The sequence below is a fragment of the Zootoca vivipara genome, chromosome 3 (genome assembly GCF_965207765.1).
Source record: "Zootoca vivipara chromosome 3, rZooViv2.hap1.1, whole genome shotgun sequence".
Classification (NCBI taxonomy): domain Eukaryota; kingdom Metazoa; phylum Chordata; class Lepidosauria; order Squamata; family Lacertidae; genus Zootoca; species Zootoca vivipara.
The window spans coordinates 96,252,271-96,266,711 of record NC_142586.1 but is presented as its reverse complement, the minus strand read 5'-3'; the positions used below and the strand labels follow the sequence as shown (position 1 = coordinate 96,266,711).

Below are 14,441 nucleotides of genomic sequence, written 5' to 3'. Positions count from 1 at the left end.
TGCCACCAATGGCCAAGCGGAGCGCATGGTGCGGACCACCAAGGACAGCCTCCGCCGCATGACACAAGGGGACTGGGAATACCGCCTTGCCGCATTTCTTCTAGCACAGCACAGCACCCCAAGCACAACGACGGGCCGGAGCCCAGCTGAACTACTAATGGGCCGGCGCCTTGCAACTAGACTGGACCGACTTCACCCCGACAGAGCTCAGGATGAGGTAGTGGTGGGGAAAGGCAGGAACCCCCGGACATTTGTGGCCCAGGACGCAGTGTACGCAAAGAATTTTGGGGCAGGCCCAGCATGGGTACCCGCCACAGTCACCAAGGTGACCGGTCCCGTGTCGTACGAGGTACTAACGGAAGGGGGGCAATGTTGGCGCCGCCACTGCGACCAGCTACGGCGACGATTCCCAGGAGGAACCCGGGAGGAGAGCGGGACAGAGGGGTCCCAAGGGGACAGCAGGGCAGTGAGGCCTGTAGAGCGAGAGGGGTGGGCAGGGGAAGCAGAGGCAGTAGGCACAGAGGGGCGCCCCGAGGCTGGAAGGACACCGGAACCAGAGCCACAACCTAGTGGTTCAGTGGCGCCAGACCAGACAGCCCCGGCACAGCCAGCAGCCTCGGAACACGAGCCAGAACCAGAACCCCTGACCAAGGAACACCCCAGGCCACAACGCACACGGAGGCGGCCAGCAGACCTTGGGGACTACGAATGCAACTTCCCGGGCAGGACTGGAACTTAGAGGGGAGGGGTGTTATGTACTGAGCTGAATCCTAGAACAATAGGATTCAGAAACAGCGGGAGCTACCCAATCCAACTCCAGGTGGAAGTGAATCCGCAACCTGATTGGCCTGCTGGAGCAGCCAATCAGGCGGCTGGCAGAAGTGAATCTGCTACCTGATTGGCCTGTAGGAGCAGCCAATCAGGCTGCAGGCAGAAGTCAATCCACAATATAATTGGCCCACAGGTGTAGCCCTGAAGTAGCCAATCACGCAAGGCCTATTGTGTAAATAATGTATATAAGCAGATGGTTTTGGGAAAAGAGCCATTCTTCTTCTCCTCTTCTCCTTGATGACTATGAGCTGAATAAAGAGCATGAAATTCACTCTCGACTCCGAGTACATTTCACTGGGGAACCAGGTTTGTGTCTCCGCTCCTCCACATGCAGCTGCTGGGTGACCTTGGGCTAGTCACACTTCTTTGAAATCTCTCAGCCCCACCCACCTCACAGGGTGTCTGTTGTGGGGGAGGAGGGGAAAGGAGATTGTTAGCCACTTTGAGACTCCTTCAGATAGTGATAAAGTGGGATATCAAATCCAAACTCTTCTTCTTCTTCTTCCTGAGATCTGTGATGGAGTTTTTAAAAAGGGAGCCCAGGGCAGGTGTCAACGGAAGGATGCCAGACCTGGTTTTTGTGGAATGTGCAACTTAGAAAGCAATGCAATCTATGGAAAGTAGTCTGTCTTACATGAAATGGCAATGATAATAATAATAATAATAATAATAATAATAATAATAATAATAATAATACCATTTCCTGGACACATCTGGAATACTGCTGTCGGAAGCACTGTCTGGATGAAAATTGTTATTTTCCTTAAAAATAGTCAAAATAGTCGTTTTTCCCTTTCTTTTTAATTGTGGATTTGCCAAAAAAAGCTCAACAACTTTTCTGTCCAGATTTTTACTGTTTGAAATACGGCAACCCTACAATAACCAAAGTACTGTATTGCAGGCTTAGCTGAAATGGTCTTCCATAATACCAATCAAGAAAACACAGTCATTTAAGATGCTAACGACGTTTGCTAACGTCTCTGCTGCATATTATCCTGGACAGTGATAGCATTTAGTACTGTAATTTATAATTCTCCTGTTCAGAGTAGGGTGAGCATATTTATTATCTCTATTTTGTAGCTCTTTTCTATAAAAGTTTGTCATAATAGCCTTGTATGGCAGAGACTTATATTATCACCTTTGTATTGCAGATGGGCATTTATGGCTGAGCAATAATGGTTTGCCTAAGACTACGAGGCCCACCAAGTACTGAAAGAAATCACAGTAAACTGCAGTAAAAACAGCCATAATACAAGACAATAAGCAGCAAAGCCGATAAGAATTCCAATAATGGGATGGAAGATTATTATGTTGTTTTGTTCCGATGTCAGGGACTTATTTTCTCTCAGCGGATTTAGGTCGACAATAGTCCCACTGACCTTGAGCTAAATAAATTGCAACAAATTCCTTATAGGTTTACTGCTGCTTTGGTCACTGAAAAGCACATACCTGTAATAGATTATTGTCAACAACAACAACAACAACAACAACAACAACAACAACATTACTCGTCCTTCACCAGAAGTTCCCATGGAGGGTTACAGCAATACAACTTGCAGTACCTCGGTTTACAAACACAATTGGTTCCGGAAGTCTGTAATTAACCTGAAGTGTACTTAACCTGAAGCGAACTTTCCCACTGAAAGTAATGGAAAGTGGATTAATCCGTTCCAGATGGGTCCGCGGAGTACTTAAACTGAAAATACTCAAACCGAGGCGTACTTAAACCGAGGTATGACTGTATTTAAAACAGCTTAAAACAAATTACAGTCACTGTTAGAGTGGGTCCTAAGATATATATCTCAAGTGTCAAAGACCAAGGTAAAGAGGTGTGACTTCAGCATATGGCAACAATCAGTGGTGATTTTTGTGTCCATAAATCTCCAAGGCGGGGGGGGGGGGGGGGAAACGAATAAAATATATAGGGGAGGAGGTAAGCCCCGCCCCACATAATTGATCACATGACACTGCACATCATTTGAATGGCAATGCCCATCTACTTGGGGGGCGGGGAGAGCAGCCAGAGGGTAGCATTACCTGTTAGCATCCTCATCCATGTTCTCAATGTTGCTCCTTGTGGAAGTCACCAGAGAGGACAAAATTAGAATTCGTTGGCTCTGCTTGTCATTGGCTCTGGGTCCACCTACTTTTGGTCTTCCTGCTGTCTGCCCTGCCAGTCTCAAAGAGCATCAGACACCGTTGTGACCATTTGGCCATACTCAATGATGACTCATTGGACCATTTTTCTTCCAGCTTGCAGTTGCCTTTGTGAGTTCTTAGTCCTGTGAGGCCGCTAGGACACTGATGATTCAAAATTGCCATCAAAGCTTGCCGATATTATCTTGGATAGATGTAGAAGAGGTGGTTTTGTGAGTCAATCTACTAACAGTACAAAGACTCACTTTAGAAAACCAAACCTCCAAGACAGAACACTGAACCGCACAGCCATCCAGAAATACCTTACCCTGTTTATGCAACCACTTCCCTTGTGGGTTTTAACTGCAAATAGTTACATCAGAATTGGTACATGTGCCCACTTTGGGCACTAATTCTCTCCCTGCCTGTCGTCCCAGCTCCTTGCAAACAAAAGCCTCTGGTGGCCTTGATCCTATGCTATCTCACCGCACACGAAGCTTCAAGCACAATGGGGGGGGAATATATTTCCCCTCCTTTATAATCTCTTAGCCTGTGAACTTTCGCACAGAAGTATGGTTAACGTGACTGTGCATTTTTCAAAATGAAGGCTCTTCAATGCTAGATCCATTCTGCCTGCAAACACTAAAGCAAAATTATGCATCTTCCGTGAAACCCCAAATGATTTTTTTAAAATTTATTTTTACACTTTACATATATATTTATATCATTCACAAGCATGAGCTGAGATGAGGAACAAAGTAGGCACAACAGAGTCTGCTTCATGTACGTATTTAAACACAAAACTACCCTGTCACATAGAAGAGGAATGCAGAGGATCCCGTTAAAAACAACAACCCGGGAACAAAAGCCAAATTTTCCCCCAACGCTTGGTTTATATCCCATCAGCCCAGCTTTCCAAGCAACTTTCTGTCTCAACTAATCAGCTTCAGCCCTTTTCTGAATCTCTGGTTCAATTCGATGAGAGCTAAGAATTATTTGGTGTGGCTGCAAAATGTTAGACTAGCCTCTGCACGGCTGTTGTAAGGATAACTGCAGTGAGAAGCAGGGACATTGCACACCTGCCTAGAGGCTGTGGAATGGACTTCTCTCTTGACTTTCCAGAGCGGGTGCAAAACATCTATTTAGCCTTCAGTTCAGCTGCTTGGTTTTCTGCCGTTCTGTTCTTTCATGAAAGCCTTATTGCAATGGTTTTGTTTTAGCTCTTTGTACAATGCCTTGAACAGGTGGGAGAGGCAGCTAACTAGAGATTTCAATCAGTCCGTGGTCAGAGATGTTAGGTGGAGGAAGGATCTGACTCAGGATAAGGTAGCTTACTACACGTTTGTTCAGGGCCTGATTAGGAGACTACTGGAATCCTTAGATTCCATGATGGAAGAAAAGCTAGACTGGTGACTGGGAGTGGCCACTGAGACCACATAACACCAGTCCTGAAAGACCTACATTGGCCCCCGGTACGTTTCCGAGCACAATTCAAAGTGTTGGTGCTGACCTTTAAAGGTCTAAATGACCTTGGCCCAGTATACCTGAAGGAGTGTCTCCACCCCCATCGTTCAGCCTGGACATTGAGGTCCAGCTCCGAGGGCCTTCTGGCGGTTCCCTCACTGCGAGAAGTGAAGCTACAGAGAACCAGGCAGAAGGCCTTCTTGGTAGTGGCGCCTGCCCTGTGGAACACCCTCTCATCAGATGTCAAGGAAATAAACAACTATTTGACTTTTAGAAGACATCTGAAGGCAGCCCTGTTTAAGGAAGCTTTTAATGTTTGATGTTTTATCGTCTTTTTAATATTCTGTTGGGAGCTGCCCAGAGTGGCCGGGGAAACCCAGCCAGATGGGTGGGGTATAAATAAATAGTAGAATTAGTAGTAGTAGTAGTAGTAGTAGTAGTAGTAGTAGTAGGCTACAAATGTCATAAACAGTTTCAAATTTGGCCTCAAGATTTAAAAAACGAGACAAATGTTTTTAGGCACTGCATTATTAAACAGGAAGGTGTATTACATGCCCTAGTGCTTTTCAGCCAGCAAGCATCCCAGAGGCCCTGCATTTAAAATGCTGAAAGAAATCACATTTTATAATAAAAAAACAGCCATAATGCAAGATAATAAGCAGCAGGGAGAAGTCCCAGCGGTTAAAATGATGACGAGCTCTAGAAAGGGTGTGTGTGTCCATTGAAGACAGTGTTCAAAGGAAGTGGGTTGTTCATCCAGCGGAGAACATCCCACATTTAATCCGCACCAATCCTGCCTTTTCAATCCTCCAAGGACAGAGTGTGCAATAGTTATCAACAGCCCTCTAAATATAGGGAAACTGTCAACAAGGTCACCTGCATACTCTTTAAACTATGTTGTTGCATTATTTTCTTTCATAACATGCCTGGGGCTGAACATGTCTCCAGCAAGCCCTCAAAATTTATTTTCAGCATTCATTTTATCTTAATTTAACTTAACCTGTGAACATCTTTCTTAAGCGGCCGGGTGGGGGTGGGGACCTGCGGCCCTCCAGGCCTCTCTATTTGCTTCCTTCCCTGCTACACCCCTTTCCAGCCCCCACTTGGTATCTTTCGTCCTTGAACTCTAATAATACTTCCTGCTTGTCTGAGCGCACTCCTCGGTTGTCTCCCGGGACAGATGGATGCCAACACCCAACCAGCCTGGATAGATGGAAAGCAGTGAAGAAACAAGCCTACTGCACAAAAAGGTAAAATTCGCATTTAATGCTCTGCCCACCCTTGCCAGGTGGCCCTCAGGCGGTTGCCTTGAAGGAAATGTGGCCCTCGACATTATCTTTATTACTTTGCTTTACTCTTCACTGCTCTGGGGTTGAAAATATTCAATAAAGAGCAGGTTAGGGATACTTCTGATACTAATGAAGATAATGTTGTTCCCAAACCTTATTCTTTAGATGGCGATGCCCCCAAATGAATTTATTTTAGTCAGGATTCAACAAACTTTGCTCCTCAGTTGTATTCTACACGATTCATTGGAACACCTGTCACTATAGGGCAGCAATCTCTAGGTTGGTTGGATTACTGCAACGCTTCAAACATGAAGACGGTTCAGAAACTTCAGCTGGTGTGAAATTCGGCAGACAGGTTGCTCACTGGGGCAAGACCATTTGAGCATATAACATCGAATCAGGCCTGACTGCACTGGCTGTCAATTAGTTTCCGGGCCCAATTCAAAGTGCTGTTCCCACCCCCAAAAGTGCTGGTTTTGACCTGTAAAGCCTTAAAACAGCTCAGGACTGCAATACCTCAAGGAATGCTACTTTCCATATGGACCAACCCAGATCCTGCAATCATCACCTGAGCCCCCCCCCTTTGTGTGCTTCTTCCACAAAAGGTGCAGAGTGGCAACACAAGAATAGGTCTTTTCTGAGGTGGCTTCCTGCTTGCGGAATACTCTCCTCAGGGAAGCTTGCCTGGCACCGTCATTACATATATGTAAGCGCCAGGTGATATTTCTCTTCAACCAGGCACTGAGTGGCTGACGAACATTCCAAATGTGTTTGTGGGAGGGGGGCTATTGGTTTGTTTCTGTTTTATTACGTATTTTATGTTCTCATTTTGTATTTTTCCTGTCATGAACCACTCTGCGATCTTTGGATAAAGCGTGGTATACATATTTGATTAGCAACAGCAACAGCACTACAACTGAGAGAAGTTTCACTGAAGCTTCATTGAAATACTACATTGAGTGTCTACTCCAGTAATTCCCAAAGTTTTTAATGTCACCACCCACTTGGTTCCATAAACTCATTTACCATGCCCCTTACTCTATAAAAAGCATTGTTCAGGATAATAATAATAATAATAATAATAATACAGTCATACCTCGGAAGTCAAACAGAATCCGTTCTGGAAGTCTGTTCGACTTCCAAAACGTTTGGAAACCAAGGCGTGGCTTCCAATTGGCTGCAGGAAGCTCCTGCAGCCAATCAGAAGCCACAGAAGCCGCATCAGACGTTCGGATTCCAAAGAACGTTCCCAAACCAGCTCACTTCCAGGTTTGTGGCGTTCGGGAGCCAAAACGTTTGACTTCGTTCCAAGGTATGACTGTAATTTATTATTTATACCCTGCCCATCTGGCTGGGTTTCCCCAGCCCCATAATAGCGGTTTGCACCGCCCACTAAAGAAGATAATGCACAATAAAAATCAAAAACATTAACAATTAATTGAGCATTCATTCAAGATCCAACCCAAACTACTTAGGTTCATTAATTCAACTTGATCCAGAGATACTAGCTTTTCAGTTTGAGATCTACCTTAATCCACTTTCCTGTTTCCAATAGTAACCAGCCAGCTGCATCTGGGAACCTGATACCGTAGTAGGGAATGAAGGTCACAGCCCTCAGTGTCAGGTGCGCCTAAAAAGATTTCCCCTCACATGTTTCAAGCCCCATGCCCTAGCAGCTGCATGCCGGCCCTGCCCTCTCTGTTGCAGGTGTTGCAGTGGTAGGCAGGGAGCCTTAAGAAGCAGGTCTTCCAATTGCATGGAAGCTTCTACTTGTGTTCAAGCAAACACAGGTAGAAGCCCCCTGGGAAGGCCTGGGACTGAGCAGGCAGGAATGCTAGGGGTGGACCAGGTTGGATGGATAACACCAGAATAGGGCTATACTAGCTTCCATGTTGGCTCTGGATACAAGGAAGCCGGGTTCGAATTCCCACTTGCCCCCACTGTAGTGTGAATGCGGCAAATGTGTAGATCACACGGGTATACCTACCAGAGTCTGATTGATGACAAAACCCTGCTTAGTTTTCGTATGAGTGAAATATCCTTCAAATGAGATCATGTTGTGGTTTTGAGCATGTCAGGCTGACCTATTTCACAAGACTGCTGTGAGACTAAGGTTGCAATCTTCTACCTACTTACCTGGGAGAAAGCTCTAATTAACTCAGTAAGACTTGATTCCATATCTTTTTCTTTTGTGTAAACACTCCAGGAGCTTTTTTTGGGCTCAAGAGCGAAGTTAAAAATGTTTTAGATCAATAATAACAACTATTCTTGAGATGATTATCCAGAGCAGGGTTTGGGATACAAAACAACCCTCCCTTTCACTGGGTTGCTGACTGAAGAGGAGCCAAAATGAGCCCACAAGAGGAAAAGCATCAAAAGTTTTCAGAAGTACAATGAAAAAGAAAGAAAGAAGCCTAATGAGACAAGCCCTCCACCAGATTGTCCAAGCTAAGTAGCCCTGGAAAGCTGAGCATCAGTTGGGGGGGGGGGATGGCCTTATTCTGCTTGGAGGAAATGGCTGGCTGAACATGAGTGCGCCTATTTAGGGAGAGAGGACCCGTCACCCTGCAATGTTTAGTGGTGGATCCCACTCCTGCCACAAAACAGTGACACTGCATTTGCTTAGCTCACTCTACCCAGTTCCTCCTTCCTTGCATCAAAACTGGTCACACAACTCATTCCGGATCTGACTCCTTCAGACATGCTAGCGGGAAAAGGATTCCAAGGCTTTGTTGGATCTTTCATCACAAATATACTACTAGTGCCACGTTTACAGTTTAATAGTGGACGTTTTATGAATGTGATGGATGTAGCAAATCAAGTCCACATTTGATGCTATCTGAGCTGAGCTTATACCTGCAAAGGTTCATTCTAACAGGAATATCATTAAGTAATGAACACGCATACAGTATATGGAACTCAGATCTGAGTTACTAGTCAGCAGAAGCACATCCAGCGGCGGCTAAGTCATGCAAACACACACCGCAAGGTTGCCAACTGCCCCTCGCAGCTTGGCTCCTGTGCCGTTAACGGCAGGCTTGACGACCAAGAACTCAGCCTTCCCCAGCATGCTGATGTCAATACGTATAGGCAAAGCTCCCCCTCCCCCCACTTAAAAAAAGCACCCTGCTTGCCACTCTGCTGCAAAAGGCACAGGAGCCTTAAACGGGGGGTGGGGGGGAGACGCTGGCAACCTTAGGCAGTAATAAACGTCGAGTACAATCTTGCGCGTACGAGGGCTCTTTTTAACCCGCGACGGCTTGCCAAAAAAACGAACAAAAATGAAAATGGAGAAGCATCTGACTGCGACGAATACTGCAAGTTTCTTTTCTGAGAAGTGCTCGGGAAGGGAGGCGGGGAGAGAGCACCGCCCGCGGGCTCACGTCGGAGCGCTGCGCCAATCGCGCCAGTCGGGGGCGCTCCCAGGAGGAGTCCCCCCACCCACCTCCCCACGTTTTGCAGTCATGGCGTTAGGGGTGGGAGGGCGGCGGGGAAGCGTACAGTACGAGGAGCCCACACCCTGCTGCGAAGCGGCACTGTCTTCCTGCGTCTCCCCGACAAGGGAGGGGGCGGGCACAAAGCCAAGCTCCCCAGGGCGCTTTCTTGCAGCGCGATCCTGTGCACGTTTCATCGCGAGTCCCCGTGTGAATGGGGCTTGCTGCCAGGATTACAGTCTCAATAACATCCATATATAGGGCTTCGGGTGTGTTTTTGTTTGTTTTGGGGGGGCACAGTCTTATAAGCCCCGATAAATACTGCTGGCTTCATTTCCGAGCAAACGCGCGTCGGATCGGGCCGCATGCCTCCTCCAGGATGTGTTTGAAACGCACCCTCCTCCTCCTCCTCCTCGGCTCCTTTGCAGAAATGGAACCCGCCCTCCACCCAACTCTGCTCGGATTCAAAGATCCGAGTTACGATTACGAAGCAGCGAACGAGGAAATCGCGCGCCATGCACGCAGGGTGTGTGTGTGTGTGTTCTGCGCGCGCGCGCGTATGTTTGAACACTCCGTGCCTCAAGCGTCACCGGGTATCTCCTCGCCCCCGAGTGCAATTTTTTGCTCGTCACCCAGGAATCTGGCCCGGGGCGCCGCCGACAGCTCGGACAGGCAGCAGCGCATGGAGGTGGGTTTGTCCTCCGTACCTGCTGCATGGGAACTGCAGCCCTTAGAAAAGGAAAACGAGTGGGGCAGTGCAAAAAGAGAGAGAGAAAAAAACACACACACACCCCTTCTGAAAACCCCAGGAAGACACGCCGCTAAATTGCCGGAGTTTGCTCCCTGCTCGCAGGTCACTCCTAAGACAGGAGACCCCGGCGAAGGGCTCCGAGCTCTGCTACTAACTGCCGCCACTGACACCTTACTTCCTGGTTTGCAAACTCAGGACCAGACCCATCTCGGCGGAGGGATTCGATTTTCTCTCCTAGCCTCCTCCCCTTTTTGCTTCTGCTTTCTCTCCCCCCCTTCTTTTGCACGAAAATAATTTGACAGCGTTTTGCTGACACGGGGATTTTGCACCAGAGATTAAGAGAGAGGGGGGGCAGAGCCCCCACCCTAAAGTGGCATGCAAGGAATTTCATGCACAAGGTAAGTCCAGCTCCCTGGAGCTTCTCCTCCTGGCGTGGGTTTGGGAAAGAGCGAAGATTAGTTATTTCCACCTCTCTCCTCTCCGTCTCCCCCCCCCGTACAGTCGCGGAGGGGAGGAGGGCGCATTGCACAGGGACTGGAGGAGGGGGGGGAGAAGAGGGGGCGGAGGCGGCGGGGTTGCGTGTAGATATGCAAGTATATGTTTCCTGGCGGAGCGATATTTGTTTACAGCAAGAGCTTGTGCTGTAAGCAAAGTAGGACCCTGGTAAATAGCAGCTCAGTAATAAATTAAAATTGCAATTGCCCCGTCGCTGCACAATATAGATCCATTATATGTATTTAAAACTGCGCCCACACGGACCCTGCATGCACTTGTTGCAGACTTGCACCAGGTAGGCAAAACGCTTAGCAACTTCCATTCTTGCACGGAGCTTGCAAACTCAACTTTTTCTTTTTTTTAAAGTTTGTAAGTTCACTCACTTTCGGTATGTGGGACTGAGTGGGCGAGGCCCTCCCTGCCTCCTGCTCCTTCCTGCAAGATATCCCAGCAGGAGGGGAGAGAGAAAAAAAGGAGAGCATTAAGCTTGGCTATTATGATTATTATTTTATTATAAATAAATGCCCCCCCACACCGGCTGCGTGCTTCCTTAAGTAAGGTGCAAGGCCGTGTTTTTAAAAAACCGAATCGAGGCGAGTCCTCTCCTCGCACTGCGGGGGGTGGGGCGGGAAGAGGGCAGCGTGATCTTTTAAATCGGGTGCGTGTGCAGGGAGCTGCCCGCGGTGTGGCAAGAGAACCATATGCGTGGATCTGGCAACGACGGAACGCCTTACCTACCTGCTCCCAGTCGGTGGGAAATTAGAAAGCGAGAGATTTGCATCTTGGCCACTCCCTAAGCCCGTACACCCATGCTTTCTTTCCCCGTAGCGTTCGCTTAACATTCTTCAAAAGGAAAGAGGCACTTAAAGTAAGATGGATGCAATTTTTTTAAAAAAACCCCCCCAGAGATGAGTCAGTCCCTGGGGGAAAAACCCCCAGAAAAGAATACGGTTATGTGTTGTGGTTGTGTTTCATATAAAAATATAGCAACCGGAGAAGGGGAATATGCAAGACTATATATATTTTCCTTGTTTCCAGAGTCTGACTCCGAGAGCGTTGCATGAACAGAATCCATATCTGCTTGTGTAATTTGAGTTAATGCAGGATTCACATGCTTCGCCCAAGAGGTTAAAATTAGATCTGCAACTTTTCATTGATTAGTCAGTTTAAAAAAACAACAACACACACACACCCCTTTTGATCACCCACAAAAGTTGCCCGGGTTAACCTGGTAGCAGTTTATTTTAAATAAAATGCTTAATTATTTTTAATGCAAATCTGTACGAAATTGTGGGCAACTGGGCTCCATGTTAGAAGAGCCACTTGTCCTTTTCTTGCATATTCATCCCTGAATAGTGTGCCTATTGCATTAAGCTTAAAAACTAAATATGCCTGTTTTTTCTTTTAATTTATAAGCAGTTTTTTTTAAATTATTCAATTAATCGTCTAAGGTGTCTTTAATAATATGTCAGCGCTGGTTTAACAGAGTCAGTTTGTAGATTTCCAGATGTATAGTGCAAATGTGGTTCTTGGCTATGAGATTGAAGTATATTAATTTGGGGGGAAACCATGTGCCTAATTGCCAGCTGTCTAGTAGTTTTTAATGTGATATAATCTGCAGTGTTTACTAAAAAGTTGGTGGAGCATCGTGGTCAACACAGCAATCTCTGCATCCCTACTCAGACGTTAGTCCCACTGTGGTCAATAGGACTTAACTGCTTAGTGCGTTTAGGATTGGAGCGTGGAGCTAGATCTCCATTTTTAGAAGACCAAGACCATGTGGCACCTTCAGGACTATCCTTAAATACCTTATCTGAAGAAGTGTGCATGCACACGAAAGCTCACACCAAAATAAAAACTTAGTTGGTCTTTAAGGTGCTGCTGGAAAGATTTTTTTTAATTTTGTTTCGACTACGTCAGACCAACACGGCTACCTACCTGTAACTAGAACCTTAAAGACTTAACATATTTATTATGGCCTGAGCCAGAGGTCGGAAACCAAGGTACTGTATTTTGGCGTGGCTGGAAAATTGTGTCCTTCAACTCCTGCCTCCTCCTGGCCTGAATGGAAGCTAGATTTGGGTGTAGAGAAACTAGCCTACTGTACGAAGGTAGAACTTGTGTTGGTTGCCCCTTCCACTTTTGCTTCTGGACTGCTGAGAGGAAGCCTGGAATGGAATGTGGCCCTGGTGGGTTCCCCATCCTGGCCTAAGTCTGGGTGGAACTAGTCTACTTCCATCAGCTGCATGAATAATCAGGGTAAGTTAGCAGACATGTGTACCAGTGATTGGGATGGGGCATTTTTTTGGGGGGGGGAGTGACATTTTAAGCAACAAGTTGAGAGGGAAACGAAATGCTTTCCATACGAACCTACCCAGACCCTGAGATCATCTTCTGAGGCCGTTCGTTGTGTGCCTCCTCCATGAGAGGTCCGGAGGGTGGCAACACAAGAACAGGCCTTTTCTGCAGTGGCTCCCCATTTAAGGAATGCTCTTCCTAGGGAGGTTCTGCTGCCGCTTTCGTTATACACCTTTAGGTGCCAGATGTAAACATTTCTCTTTAAATAGGCCTTTGGCTGATTGACATCCTGTGCTTTTAAAAGGGGGTTGCTTATTGGGTTGCTTTTATTTTTATTATGTATTTTGTGATTTTATATTGTGATTTTATGTTGTAACTGTCCTTAGAATTGTGGGTAAAGAGATTTTAATAATAATAATAATAATAATAATAATAATAATAATAATAATAATAATGCAAAAAGTACAGGCTCTGGCTGTTTTGTTGCAGAGGAATTGCAAGGTTTGTTCACATAATGTATGGTAAGCATTAGTTCAGATGCAATGTGTCTTTTCTCTGGTCTCCATTTTTCTCTATTGCTACCAGAAACAGTGGTCCAGCCACTTTGTAGCCCCTCTTTGAGAGGGCACTTTGTAGAGGACCTTTCATGTCCCAAGCCATATTAAGGTTTTCTATGTCAAAACCAGCATTTTGAATCAGGCTGGGAAGCAATTTGTGGGGGACAGGAGGCGGACAGGTGTGGAGGACTCTCTGGTCCTGAATGGGGTAACTGTGCCCCTGAAGGACCAGGTGCGCAGCCTGGGAGTCATTTTGGACTCACAGCTGTCCATGGAGGCGCAGGTTAATTGTGTGTCCAGGGCAGCTGTCTATCAGTTCCATCTGGTATGCAGGCTGAGACCCTACCTGCCCGCAGACTGTCTGGCCAGAGTAGTGCATGCTCTGGTTATCTCCCACTTGGACATCTGCAATGCACTCTACCTTTGAAGGTGACCCGGAAACTGCAACTAATCCAGAATACGGCAGCTAGATTGGTGACTGGGAGCGGCTGCCGGGACCACACTGGCTCCCAGTATGTTTCCGAGCACAATTCAAAGTGTTGGTGTTGACCTTTAAAGCCCTAAACGACCTTGGTCCTGTATACCTGAAAGAGCGTCTCCACCCCCACCCTTCAGCCCGGACATTGAGATCCAGTGCCGAGGGCCTTCTGGCGGTTCCCTCATTGCGAGAAGTGAGGTTACAGGGAACCAGACATAGGGCCTTCTCGGTAGCAGCACTCACCCTGTGGAACGCCCTCCCATCAGATGTCAAGGAAAAACAGCTATCCTAATTTTAAAAGACATCTGAAGGCAGCCCTGTTTAGGGACGCTTTTAATATTTAATGCTGTATTGTTTTAATATTCAATTGGGAGCCGCCCAGAGTGGCAGGGGAAACTCAGCCAGATGAGCGGGGTATTATTATTATTATTATTATTATTATTATTAATAATAATAATAATAATAATAATAATAAGGAAGTCGGTGAAGGTATATGTTCTGAACATGTTCAGGATTGGTATATAAATCAGAGTCCCGGGAAAGTGTCCTGGGAACTATAGTTTGTTAAGGATGTACAGTCCCCAACTTTCTTTTAGTGTCAAAGAGGGTATAAGTTTGTTTTTAAATGTAGGGTGTTGATGTCAACAGCTGAGGCATGAGCCCAACTACACATTTTTTGGGGTCTGGTTGTGGGTGGGTGGGTGGGTG

The 14,441-nt window shown here is 46.6% G+C and overlaps 1 protein-coding gene across 10 annotated transcripts in view; it reads left to right on the top strand.

Annotated features, from left to right (window-relative positions):
• Positions 1-9,836: 9,836 nt before the first annotated feature.
• TRERF1 (transcriptional regulating factor 1) overlaps positions 9,837-14,441 on the top strand; it is an 80,932-nt gene continuing 76,327 nt past the window's right edge. For 7 of the 10 annotated variants that reach the window (XM_088666730.1, XM_088666735.1, XM_088666732.1 and 4 more), the window contains exon 1: positions 10,471-10,695. The gene's annotated coding sequence lies outside the window, so the exon portion shown is untranslated. Of the gene's footprint in view, positions 10,304-10,470; positions 10,696-14,441 lie in introns of those variants that run through there. The other 3 variants (XM_088666734.1, XM_035111248.3, XM_035111246.3) reach the window with 1 other exon arrangement.